The 5,396-nt window shown below is 52.0% G+C and overlaps 1 long non-coding RNA gene across 1 annotated transcript; it reads right to left on the bottom strand.

Annotated features, from left to right (window-relative positions):
* Positions 1-3,687: 3,687 nt before the first annotated feature.
* LOC123049513 (uncharacterized) lies at positions 3,688-5,105 on the bottom strand. The gene is made up of 4 exons (XR_006423593.1): positions 5,008-5,105; positions 4,615-4,909; positions 4,196-4,534; positions 3,688-4,113 (listed from the first exon to the last, which is right to left on the bottom strand). It is a non-coding gene; the product is annotated as an uncharacterized lncRNA (long non-coding RNA).
* Positions 5,106-5,396: the final 291 nt, after the last annotated feature.

Below are 5,396 nucleotides of genomic sequence, written 5' to 3'. Positions count from 1 at the left end.
GTAATTTCAAAAAAATTCCTACGCACACGCAAGATCATGGTGATGCATAGCAACGAGAGGGGAGAGTGTTGTCCTAGTACCCTCGTAGACCGAAAGTGGAAGTGTTAGCACAACACGGTTGATGTAGTCATACGTCTTCACGATCCGACCGATCAAGTACCGAACGCACGGCACCTCCGAGTTCAGCACACGTTAAGCCCAATGACGTCCCTCGAACTCCGATCCAGCCGAGTGTTGCGGGAGAGTTTCGTCAGCACGACGGCGTGGTGACGATGATGATGTTCTACCGACGCAGGGCTTCGCCTAAGCACCGCTACAGTATTATCGAGGTGGACTATGGTGGAGGGGGGCACCGCACACAGCTAAAAGATGAAGCGATCAATTGTTGTCTCTCTAGGGTGCCCCCCTGGCCCCATATATAAAGGAGCAAGGGGGGAGGTGCGGCCGGCCAGGAGGGGCGCGCCAGGTGGAGTCTTAAGGTGCCCCCTGCCCCCAAAGACGATACCAACGATAGCGGCGCGGTGCCATGGAGGACGGAGGAGTCGAGCTCGCAAGGATGCCGCTGCCGTGCCGCGGTGGATGGCGGCGCGGAGCTCGCCAACATCAACCCGGTACCGTGGAGGATCGTGGCGTGGAGCTCGCAAGGAGGACACCACCAATGTCTACCTCGTCAAGATGGAGCCCGCGACCCGGAGCCATGAAGATGACACACGCCCTCGGTGCTGCCCGGAACACGGAGCCCGCGATGCGAAGAAGATGGTGCTACGCAATGACGGGGCTTCACCAACCCTTACCACTACATGGTACTATTTGCGACACGAAGCCCATGAAGACGAGGCGTGATGGCGAGGAGGCGACGTGACTTCACCAACAATAACTCCCGATGGCCCCGTGAGGCGGCACCCTTGTCTTGGAGAACCGAGACGAGGTGCCAACCACATCGGCATTGCCGATACGAGCGAGCGTTGGTTTTACACCGACACCGGTGTCCATACGAATACTCCCGCGAGGCAACCCCTTGCATACCCGACGAAGCCGGTACATCGTCAAGAAGACCGAGCTGAGCAGGACCCATGCAACTTCAACACCGACTATATCAACGTTGTCAAGACCGAAGAGGCGCGACGGCGAGGGCGAACGTGGCCAGCACAAAGCCATGTTTTGAGCGGCACGTGTACCGACGAGGACACGGACTTTGCTGCTGCCCACACCACACACACACACACACACACACCATCATCATCATGCATGGAGAACGCGAAGCGAAGATGACGAAGACGACCACACAGCTTAATCAGAGGTATCTCGCGGAGCAACCCGCGGGAGTAATTAACCGGGAGCTTTTCGAGGCACCGGGAACCAGGAGACCGCACATTGCCATAGTCCGGCAGGCCGCGCTAGTAGGCCACGGAGTGCAACCATATTTTATGGGATCTTGTAATTTTGTTCATCCAAAGAGATAAATGAAATACTTGTTTCCTGTATCACGTTTCTTTATGTACTACGGTACACTGGCACGCCCGCATTTTTTATTATTTTTCCCCGGCGCATGAGAGAAATACATACTCCATCTCTTCCCTTCTCCCGGAGTGCCATAAGATTTTTCTCGTGTCAAACAAATTGGCACGCCATGGCCGGGGGTCCCTCTCATCGTCTTGATGTCTTGACCATCGGTTCCAACGTGGAGGCATGTTGGGATATCTCCGTTGTGGGAAGTGTCGAGTTGGTGAAAGTTGTCGCCGAGGCGCCAAAGTCTGGCGCTCATGTTGAGGACGATGGCTTGCGGCTTGACGCCTCATCCTTCCCGCAGTTTGAGTCGACGATGCACTTGGCGCCGCTGGGTCTTGGAGCCTCCTCTGGATATTGTTCATCTGCTCCTGGAGTTGGCGAAATTCTCGCCGTAGGTCGTCGTCTCGTGGCGCGGGTGCTTCGGGCCGAAGGGTGGAAAACCTATTGTTGTTGGGGAGAGACCTTCCGTCGACCGCCGAGTTGTGGAGACACGGCGCCCATGCACCCGTTCGAGTGTCGCCAATGTTGAAGGAGACAGTAGGGCCTGGTAGAACGGGCTCTTTGCGTGACCGCCGCTTCCAGAATCCTTCATGATGGCGCGTCTCACCAGCTCCTTGACCTTGCATGGCTCGTATGCCCAATCATCAGGGAACAAGTCATACGGAGGGGTTAAGGTGCTTCGGCAAGTGAACACCTTATCAGCTAGGTCCATGGCGCCAAGGGACCAATCCTCCTCCGGCACCATGCCTTGAGCGATGCGGGAAGCTATCTGTTGGTGGAGTAATTGTACCTTGCGGTACTTCCTCCTGTACTTGCATAGGGGATGAGGGCTATCCGACAAACGAGCGTTGGCCATGAGCCTACGCAGGTTATGGGACATGGCCTCCAAACCCTCGAGAAGCTCTACCTCGGTGCGCCGCGGAGTTGGTTTCAATGGCTCCGAGTGCGTAGTCGTGGTAGGGGTGTGGAGGGAGGCCACAATAGCCCGCCTGTTGGCGGCTCTGGTGCAGAGGCGTTGAGCTGCCTTCACATCTCCTTTCATATCCGCCCTTGTCGATTCCTTCAACAGGGCGCGCGCCTCAAGCATTAGCTCGCGACGCTCCTTCTTCATCTTGGCAGCCTCCCGCCTTAGTGCCTTCTTCGACTGCACAATTTGAAACTGCGCAGGATCATGGGCTTGATGGATGTAGACCTTCTCGCCAAGCTCGATGACGTCCATGGGCGGCATCGATCCAAACTGGATTATTGCCGGCTCCGAGTTGCTTCCACGGGAGATTCCACCTGCATGAAAGGGATCTTGATGAGCGGAAACCCTCGCCGACGCCTTGTTATGCAGCATGTTGTGCAGGTTGGGAGACGAGCGAAGATGATTCAGACGACCACAGCGTAGCGAAGATGGGAGGAGAACCATGTCCCACCGGGCGTGCCAATTTGTTTGACACGAGAAAAATCTTATGTTTTCACCAAACTAAGTTCGATCGCTTCACGCTCGAACTTTATTTGGTGAGGGGGCATTTGTTTGACGAAGTTTTGTACTAAATAGGAGAGCTTAAATAAGTACTAAAACGATATGGATCAACTCCTTTTCCTCTCTCTTACATGACTAATCGCTTAATTGTTATTATTTATTTTTCTGAACGAAACGGAATTTCCGGGAGTGCAGGATAAACAGGGAAGAGTATATGTACACACATGGTGGACTAGTGCATGCACGAAATAGTTAATCTCTTGATTGAATCTTGTACGTGGTGCATGGCAATTTTGCCTACGTACGTACATGCATGCATGAGGGCGGCAATATGTACAGCGGAAATATATGCCTCGGTTATACGTGGCGGCCGCAACGACGGACATACAAATAAGCATACGAACACCCGCGCATATGATAGATTGATGGATATATTTTTGAGGTCTAGATGTGCACTTGAAGGTGTCACGGCTGGTGCAAGACAAGTTGAAACTGTTACATTAAGCATTGGTGAAGTCCAACGAGCCGGAAGGACTGCAGCATATACACCAGGGAGGCTGTGGTTAGCTAGCCTCACCGTTGTTGGAAGCTGATACAACGCAGCTCCATGGCCAGTATGAAGCAAAGACCCGACGAGTAAAAGTAAAAAGGAGATATATCATAAAATCTATCATTTTATTGATCGATGATACAAAAGTTCACTGGGACTAATCAAACTTTGTTCTGGATGAGCTAAGACAAATTATATTTAACTAAGATAGAACCTATTTGAACTAAGTGCAGCTTTTGCAGAGCAGTCTATGATCTCTAGTCCGCTCCCTCACTCAGGAGCTTTGTATGCTAGGATCGTCGCGATCTCCGGAAGCTTTCCGCCGGCGGCCAGGAAGGCAGCCGCCTCCGCACGGCGTCTTGTGTACGACTCGGCCACCTTTGAGTCCTATTGAGATGTACTTTGTTGCTATTCCGGGCGGGAGCAAGGCTTGGCGTTGAGATGTTATTAGTTGGAGGGACTTTGAGCTTCTCGAGCAGAGTGTTTTCCCCAGCAAGGATATTCTGGTGTTGCTCAATTTGTTCCCGGAGTTCCTTTGCCTCAGGAGAATAAAAGTCTTCTAGATTAGTTGTTTTGCTGGAGACATCTAAAAAGGCGATAAAAAAGGAAAGAGTCAAGAAAGCATCTAAAAAAATTCATGCAAGGTGGTGGGGGTACTATACACATACCACAAGCAGATGGCCTAGGTTTCTTTGTAGTTACCCCAACATCCTTGTCATTGATAGCTTTTTGTCCACTTCGGGGGTGCATGTTGATGTGGTTAAAGAAGCGGGCTTTGTCACCAGGGAGGCGGGTTTTACGATGAGATCGCTCCCTGCCACAGTTGAAGAATTCGCAGCTGGATCACTCGTTGCCGGGGGCGTGTGCTTCGCCAACGAACTAGACTTGGCCGGAGGTGCGGATTTGGTGGCCGGCTCATCTCGGTCCATGTTTTCCATCACCTGGTCTAAGAGTTGCTCCATGCCGCGGCTCATAGGCACGTGCGGCAGCACGTCGTCAAGTTTGTCCTGCATTCATACAGGATACACATAGGGGTAAGGAAAGAATACATTCATGCAATCTCTGCTTCTTTGCTATTTTTCTTTACCTCCAGGTGCCCTAGTGGCGGAGCGTCAACATCAAGGGAGATGACTGTCTTGTCGGAATTCTTGGAGTTGCGGCTGGGTTGGTGGCGCGTAGTCTGTGGCGCCGTGATGTGCAGAGCACTCGGCAATGGAGGTGTCGAACGCGTGTACTCCACGCCATTAGAGCTACTTCTCGACTTGCTTGGTGGCGGTGGGGGGAGGCATCAAGCTGCTTTTTTCGTTCGTAGTGCTGCTCGAGTCATCGGCCTCTCGACTTCCCCGGGATCTCTTGGGCTTCTCGTTGTGTCCCATGTTCTTCTGATGATACAGGAAAAACAACCAATACCAAGTCAAAAAAAAAGAGTGAAAGTATACACATATGGGCTGAACATGCATGCGGAGTCAAGGCGTTTCACCTTCGATGAGAAGAAACGAAACTTTGCCTTTGTCTTTTTGTGACCTACTGTGTTTCTTGACCCTGGACGATGGAAGAACTTGTGTGCTGTGCTGCTTGACCGTGGATTTGAGAAGTAACGCTACCCAGGGTCTCATCTTTATAGCATCTTACATGGCGCTCATATGGCAAGACCCGTACACGAACTCTGTTCGGACACGGTAGAACAAAAAAAAGATTTGGATTTGACAAGAGGCTTGCCTTGCATAGAGCATTGGAGCACGTAAGAAAGCTTGATGCATGTACAATACATATACGTATTCGGGTACTCGGCCGGCCGGCAAGCTCGCGCGTATATGTACCCAAATACATGTAAGAAAAAGAAAAGGAGGCAAAGGGAGAGTCATGCAC

This window comes from Triticum aestivum, chromosome 2D (genome assembly GCF_018294505.1).
Source record: "Triticum aestivum cultivar Chinese Spring chromosome 2D, IWGSC CS RefSeq v2.1, whole genome shotgun sequence".
In the NCBI taxonomy this organism is placed as follows: Eukaryota; Viridiplantae; Streptophyta; class Magnoliopsida; order Poales; family Poaceae; genus Triticum; species Triticum aestivum.
The sequence above is the reverse complement of the archived record's forward strand: the minus strand, read 5'-3'. Positions and strand labels throughout refer to the sequence as shown.